This window comes from Mastigoproctus giganteus, chromosome 1 (assembly GCF_048544385.1).
Source record: "Mastigoproctus giganteus isolate SK-2022 chromosome 1, ASM4854438v1, whole genome shotgun sequence".
In the NCBI taxonomy this organism is placed as follows: domain Eukaryota; kingdom Metazoa; phylum Arthropoda; class Arachnida; order Uropygi; family Thelyphonidae; genus Mastigoproctus; species Mastigoproctus giganteus.
This window is the reverse complement of record NC_143575.1, coordinates 247,901,232-247,908,641: the sequence shown is the minus strand read 5'-3', so window position 1 is coordinate 247,908,641 and position 7,410 is coordinate 247,901,232. Positions and strand designations below refer to the sequence as shown.

Sequence of the window (7,410 nt, the reverse complement as noted above, 5' to 3'; positions counted from 1 at the left end):
CGATCAGTTTTTGAGTGTCTGCTAGGAAGAATGGGTCGGCGTTGAGATCTTTAAGACTCCGAATGGAGAATGATTATCGGGACGAAACATGCAGGTGCCAGTATCTCGACAACTGCCAATATGGTTAAAAAAAAAAACAATCTGTCATATTAGGGCATCAAGAGAGCTAACTGATTTTCCCCTGTATAATATGTCCTTAAAATTTTGGTTGATTTGTCTGTTTGGTGGAAGAAAACCCCTAGTTTCTGGGGGGGGGGGGAACTTGCCAACCGCAATAAGTGCTCCCGTTCCATGGTGTTACGAGTATACTGCGACTGGTTCAACAGCGGTCGAACAACCAGCCAAAGGTCACATCTGGGACAGCGACGTTTTGTCAACGACCGTGGTGAGCGTCGTGTGTCTCATTTCTTAACGCAGCACAGTGGCCCAGCTAAGTACAGAGTAGGAACAGCTGGACCATTATCCACATGGACTATGTGCCGGACATTAGTTCCTATAGGCTATGGCAATCGACTGCCGTCACAGATATCCATGGGAGTCACAAGTAAGTGTGCTTTGCATGGGTACATCAGTACCAACACTGGATCATTGATATGTGGAAATCTGTCGCCTGGTCTGATGAATCCCGTTTCCAACTCTATCGTGTTCATGGGCGCATTCGCATTTGAAGAAATCAACACGGGATCATGGCACCTGGGAGCACTGTTGGTGTCAGCAGGTTGGTACACCCCATTCATGATGACAGTATATCCAGACAACTCGGGCGTTTATCAACAAGACAAGGGTTGCACAATGGGACAAGGGTTGGCGGGTTGCTAGCTGGTTTCAGGAACTTTATGACAATGAATTTTCCATTCCACCATAGCCGCCCAACTGAGCATGTTTGGGACCTGCTGTTATTGTTGTCGTAGTAGGGTTTTAGGGGCGTCAGCGACTAAGGCCATATTGCTCCGTGTATACTGTTTGTAAGTTCTGAGGTCGATTTTCTGTTTGCTGGACGAAAAACCCGATTTTCCGGAAGAAAAAACCATGCTACCCTCGCCTGAGACCGACTAACTCAGCCACGTTGTGGAAAAGGTTCATAAAAATTCCTCACGTCATCGAGAGACTCGAATTCAGGTCTTTTCCACCTAGTGTGGGGAGGACGGCGATCCTACCATCAGTATTACCCACGAGGGCCTGGGACCTTTTGTTTGCTGGATGAAAACTCGCGTTTCTAAGAGATATAATCATGTAAATCTTGTCCGAGAACGACTAACTGGACCACGTTGTTTAAAAAGACCGACAGTTCTTTCTCGCATTGACGAGCCCTTATTCACGCGATGGGGGGGGGGAATGGAAGGAACGATGATTGTCACTGTGCTACCGCGAGACTCTTGAGAATGGATTCTCGCTACGAGATAATCTATTGTCTTTTGAGGAGGGATCTATTTCTGTTTCTTGTTCCATCTACCTACCAATGACATATAATCGCTTCTCGGCCTTTTGGCTAAGATCAAAGTGCCAATTACATATAGTCCGCGCGGTAGCACAGTGGTATCATCACCGTCCTCCCCACACCGGATGGAAAAGGCCCGGGTTCGAATCCCATCGATGACTCGAGGAACTTTAATGCTTTTTTTAGTCGGTCTCAGGCATAGATAGCAACGTTTTCCTCCCAGAAACTGGGGTTTTTCATCCAGCAAAACAGACAAATCGACCATAAAACACACGCAGTTAACAGACATAAGGCACAGCGCGGCAGATGAATTTAATTATTCGGGTGGCCTAAAAATAATAGTTTTTGTTTGGCAATGACAAAAAAATATATTATTTTTAGACGTTTTTGCACAGACACAAATACGTGTTTATGTAATCAATTACTGGTAACCCTAATATAATAATAATTTTTGTCAATGACATATAAAAGGCATACAGTGAGGCATACATATGCTTTTAATTAGATTCACCATTTGCCTGTACGGGATCTCTGAAAGTGACCATTACATTTTGAGACAGAGGTGTTGCAACCCATGTTGAAGGATCATGGATTTACCACAAATAAAATATAATTCGTTGTCATTTAGCTTTAACCAGGACGTTGAATGAGTTCGTTTTCTTTGTGGGCGTTATCCACGAAGATTGTTACTGATCACTTTTACTCCAAGATGATATCATTTATCATCCAGAGATACGTTATACCTAGGCAAGTGACTGGAGTACAGTATGGATACTGTAACGTACTGTTGAATAATTGTTGTTATTTGGTTTTTAGGAGCATTAGCAACTAAGGCCATATTTTAATCAATAAGTTTAAAATATTCAAATAAAATATTCCTAATGAAAGGTTCAACGTCAATTCATTATCGTCTAGAATGGAATATAATGCAAGATTTTCTCCTATAACCAGAGCGAATAAATGGAATATTTCTATTTATGAACAGGTCATCGCATATTTTGTACTTGAACAAAGTTAAACTTGGTGCGCTGAATGTGTGTGTCGTGATTATCTACAAATACTAATAAATGCACGTGTAAAAGTACTGCATCTTACCTTGGCAGATGGCAACAGAATGTTAGCTATGCTATCTCCTCTTCGTACAATTTATTCGAAGTATGTAATCAATTAAACCATTTGAATCAGTTTTTATTCGAGTGGAATCACGTGACAGTTGTGGGGAAAGGACACGGTTTGTCAATAGTCTGAACTGCGGAGGAGTGCTGTTCTCTTCCGTGATGCATTTGCTTTGTTACTAGGGAAACGGAGGGGGGTGTCATCGCTAGACTTTCCAAGGAGTACAATTGGCATTGGCTGGTGTAAATATGGTTTCAGAATGTAAATTCGATTGAGCGATTTTGCTTTTACGAATGTGTCCTTTTTCCCAACCTATTGCTGATGATTGTCGTTGAAGTCACTCCCTGATTTTAACTCTGGATGGTTTGAAATAAGCAAGAGTCATAACTTTTATCCCTTAAGTTTATTCTTTAACATTTTTTGTACGTATATTTGCAGTTCGGCATGGCCACCGTTATTTTCTGCTTATTATTATTTAAATGGGTGACCATTCTTTGCAATTTTTCCCTGTGTTCATTGATTTTCTCTCTATCAGTTAGAAAAATAGTTATCGAGTCAACTTTGAACATTGATGGTGTATGGGTGGAATTCACAATTCAGGCTGTTGGTAGTGGTTGGTTAATGTTTGTTCGAAATTCATTTTGTTGGACTCATGTTGTTCGCCTGAAGCGGAAAAGTTGACTTCATTTGCATATTTGCATATTATTCAGGACCAAATATACCTGTTGCAATCATTGTCTTTCTTAATCCTGTAATGGTGTCTTCCTGTATGACACCTCAATTTTGAACCAGAAACGGATTCAGAATGCTTCAGGTTGTTTATAAGTATTTTCTGACTTTGGCTCGTGATTAGTGGGTTTCAGGCGAAGATGTAAGATTCTCCCTTGAGCAATGGAGGTGCCAGATAGGGACTAAAGGGGCTATAGACCTCCCCCTTATGATAAAAATAATGTGAACTGTTTTTTTTTTTTTTTTTTATAAATTGGCTTAGAATATCACATTTACAGGCATAATTACATCACAAACATTTACATACACCAAAAACTTGTACGAAGACAAATCGGAAAGTTAAGTTCCTGGTATAGTTTCAAAAGTTGATAAAATACACAAAACAAATTATGGGTTACAAAGAGACACGTTGTTGTTGTAGGTTTTAGGAGCATCAGCGACTGAGGCCATATTGCTCCGTGTATATTGTCTTCTGAAGTCGATTTTCTGTTTGCTGGACGAAAAACCCGAGTATCTGGGGGGAAAAACCATGCTACCGTCGTCTGAGATCGACTAACTCAGCCACGTTGTGACAAACAGACGTAATCTGTTTCTCAATAGTACAGTGTTCACTGATTCGTCGGATGATCAGACTTATTTCTGAAAGTTAAACAATCGATACTCCTTAAGAACATTTTTGAAAACACTGCTGCTTCACCATATAGTGATAATAATCTCTTTGTGGAATTCTATTAGTTTTCTTTCATTACCTCAATTAAATAGATGACCCCCACCTCGCACATTTGTGCACCTCCATATGCGAGTCATCATTTCGAATACGTATATTACTCTGCAAGCGCATCTGAGGGGAAGTCAATCAGATTAGTTTCATCTAATTTTCCACGTGACAATCTCTGTTATTACATTTATATTTGACATCTAGTTTTTAAGTTACAACAGTGGGGAAAGAAGATTTCAAAAGAAGTTGCAATCTAATACGTTTCTTGACAATATGTCATGTACAGCGTGCTGTCAACCAGGATATCCAGCTCCTAATCTACATAATGAATTGAATTGCGTGATACATTTTTATAGACCATTTATTGCAGACCTGAAACGAAACAAAGATTGGCTATTGTCACGCTCCAGCAGATAACAATAAACTTGCAAAACATGCCTTCAATGTTTTGAATTCATTCAATATACAGGCCATTTAATACATACAATATGAATTGTATGAATTAAAATTTTAAAGCCTCGCAGCGAATTATTTGACACGAATGATACAATGGATAAGCTACAGCAGACCTCAAAGTTTTTTTCTGTTATGTCGTAATAGTAACCGGCAATGTATGCCGGGAAAGGAACTTTCACATAACTTTGGGAATTAACCTCCAATCTTAAACTCTAAATTGTATGTTGCTATTAAAAAGCAACCCATTGACATTCCCCACGGTCTGAATGTCACAGGAGGATCCATAATCCAAGAAGCACTGTTTTGAACTACATTAGCAACACTTTCTATTCTTGTCTTTCTCAGTACCCATCCACCTTCCTCTACTCGTGAAGGTCAGAACCCCATATTTCTGATTTACAGTGTTTTAAACAAAGAGTTTCTTCGCCCGTGTTTTGATTTGGAGTAGCACTCGTCCCATGCCATCCTGTAGGTCGTTGTGACTAACTAGAAATCATGAACAAGATAAAATCACGATCCTGGGCTTGGAATTGGTCCAATGCAGGATTATACGAAATTTAAAGCCATTTATTAAAAAAGATTTCCATCACAAACAACTTCATATGAGTTCAATGAAGAAGACTTGAAACCTCTGTCGATGATAAAATAAATGAAGTTTTGAATTTGATCTGAGTTTTGATTTGCCAATGGTAAGAATCAGAAAGTAACAAAATTGAATGAAATTGCTGTTCAAATACTATACAGACACCTACAACATCTGCAACCTGTTTCAAACTTCGACCTGAACTGTATGGTGTCAAAGTTGTACTAACACACAACTGCAAGCCCCAGAATGTTTAATATTGTGGTTGTATTTTCTACTTAGTTTTAAATTCGGCCATATTTACATAAAAATCCATGAAGTATTCTGAACATTCTGGAGTATTTTTGCCTCCTATGCCAAAACTAGTGTCAGTCAAGGCAGTGTAAGAAAAAAATTGTTTACTTTGAAAGGACAGAAAAAAAAAAAAAAAGTTTAAAGTCTGGCAGACGACAACTTACACACCTTCAAACAAAATACCAAAGTGAAAATAGTGCGATAAAAACAATTTTATTTAATATTAATATTATATAATTTTATATAATATTTCGCGCCTGATATTTAAAAATATATTACTTATAAATAATTACCATAATTATTCGTATAAATTAATTATAATTATTTATAAAATATTTCAGTTATTCAATTTATATATCCAGGATGTTAGTTTAATTATGATTATTGATAATTATAATATTCGAGATAACTCTAACTTGGTTAATAATAATGATCGTAATAGTACATATTATTATGTAAATCGGTGTCACGTTTTTTAATGAGTTTGTTTTATTATTAATAATATAACAGACAACAAATATACATTTAATATTTGCATTACGTGGAACTCTTTGCTCCATCAAGTAATTACTGTACCTTAGAAGTGGGCTTTCAAGGCAGATATATTGATTTTGTATCAATCCATAGGGGACTAATATGCGATTATAACACTACACCAAACCTGTTGCTTTTTCAGACATTTCCCACAGTTGGCGGGCAAGTTTAATGTTTCTGGCTTTTGGAGATACCCAAGCAGGACGGCAATCCACGAAATATTTCCCAGACACATTTTCGAGGCTTTCTTCCACGGCCAAATGAAGAGACGTCTGAGCTCCTTCCTTGCAGTCTTTTAAGAAAAAATAAATGACTGGAATGATTGCGTATCTAATGATCCCCTTACTGTTTCGAGCGATGGAAGTTTTCACTCCTCCTGGATGTAAAGCGTTCACTGTGACTCCCGTACCTCGCAATCTCCTATTTAATTCAAGCGCAAAAAGCAAGTTAGCTAGTTTCGTGCTGCAGTAGACCCAGAAGGGATCTCGCACGTACTTCTCGCAGTTCAAATTGTCCAGATCCAATGTGGCTATGAGGTGATTAATTGAAGATACGATTATGATCCGTGATGGGGCGCTTTTCTTTAGTAGATCGAGCAGGAGGTTAGTCAGAAGAAATGGACCGAAGTGGTTGGTGGCAAACTGCAACTCCAGACCTTCATCTGTTCGATGTAACCCTGGAGGACAACACATTCCAGCATTGTTGATGAGAACATCGAGGCGATCTTCTGTCTGTTTGACGTCTTCGACAAATGCACGCACTGATTTCAGAGAGCTTAGATCCAAGTACTTGACCACCACGTTTTCTTTACCTGTGGATCGTACGATATCGTCGGCAGCCTCCTGGGCCCTTTTCAAATTTCTGCAAGCTATAATCACGCGCGCGTTCCTTCTTACTAGTTCCCTTGCAGTCTCCTTGCCGATACCCGAGTTTGCACCCGTAATTATTACAGTTTTTGCTGTCATATCTCGATCACTGTTGCATTTCCCAGCGATGAGTTTCAGGTATATTTTCAAGAGCACGACTACAGCGAACACGCCGAATAAGAAAGCCGTCATGTTCCTTCTAGGCTACATCTGACTGAAAGATAGATAATTGCCATTAAGAAAGTCCTACATACTCTTTGGGGTGTATCCTCGTTAGCATGTGGAGCGAACGTCGACCTAAGTGAACGGCCGAATGAGGAGTGATGACGCTAACAGGTAGTCTTCTTAGGGGGGGGGGGGGAGAAGAGTAGTTATAATCCTGGTTTCACTCTGATCTCAGACTTTCCTCCTATAAAACGGACCAGGAAAACTAGAAAATTCTCCTCTCGGTGTATGTTACAGAAGAAATAAAGTTAATTAGTCACAATCTTCTTGAAGGAATAATTCAGTTAATTATTTTTAGGTTATCCTGAATATACCTATAAAAATTTCCCATAAGCATGCCCTAAATGCTCCTCGATCTCAAAGTAGGGTATTATTTGTTATTAAGTTATTGCTGTCTACAAAGAACTTAAGCAATGTAATTTTTTAGTTCGTCGAATTATTTAGGATAAGG

The 7,410-nt window shown here is 38.9% G+C and overlaps 1 pseudogene; it reads right to left on the bottom strand.

Moving 5' to 3' along the window:
* Positions 1-5,984: 5,984 nt before the first annotated feature.
* Positions 5,985-6,926, bottom strand: LOC150091734 (retinol dehydrogenase 12 pseudogene; annotated as a pseudogene).
* Positions 6,927-7,410: the final 484 nt, after the last annotated feature.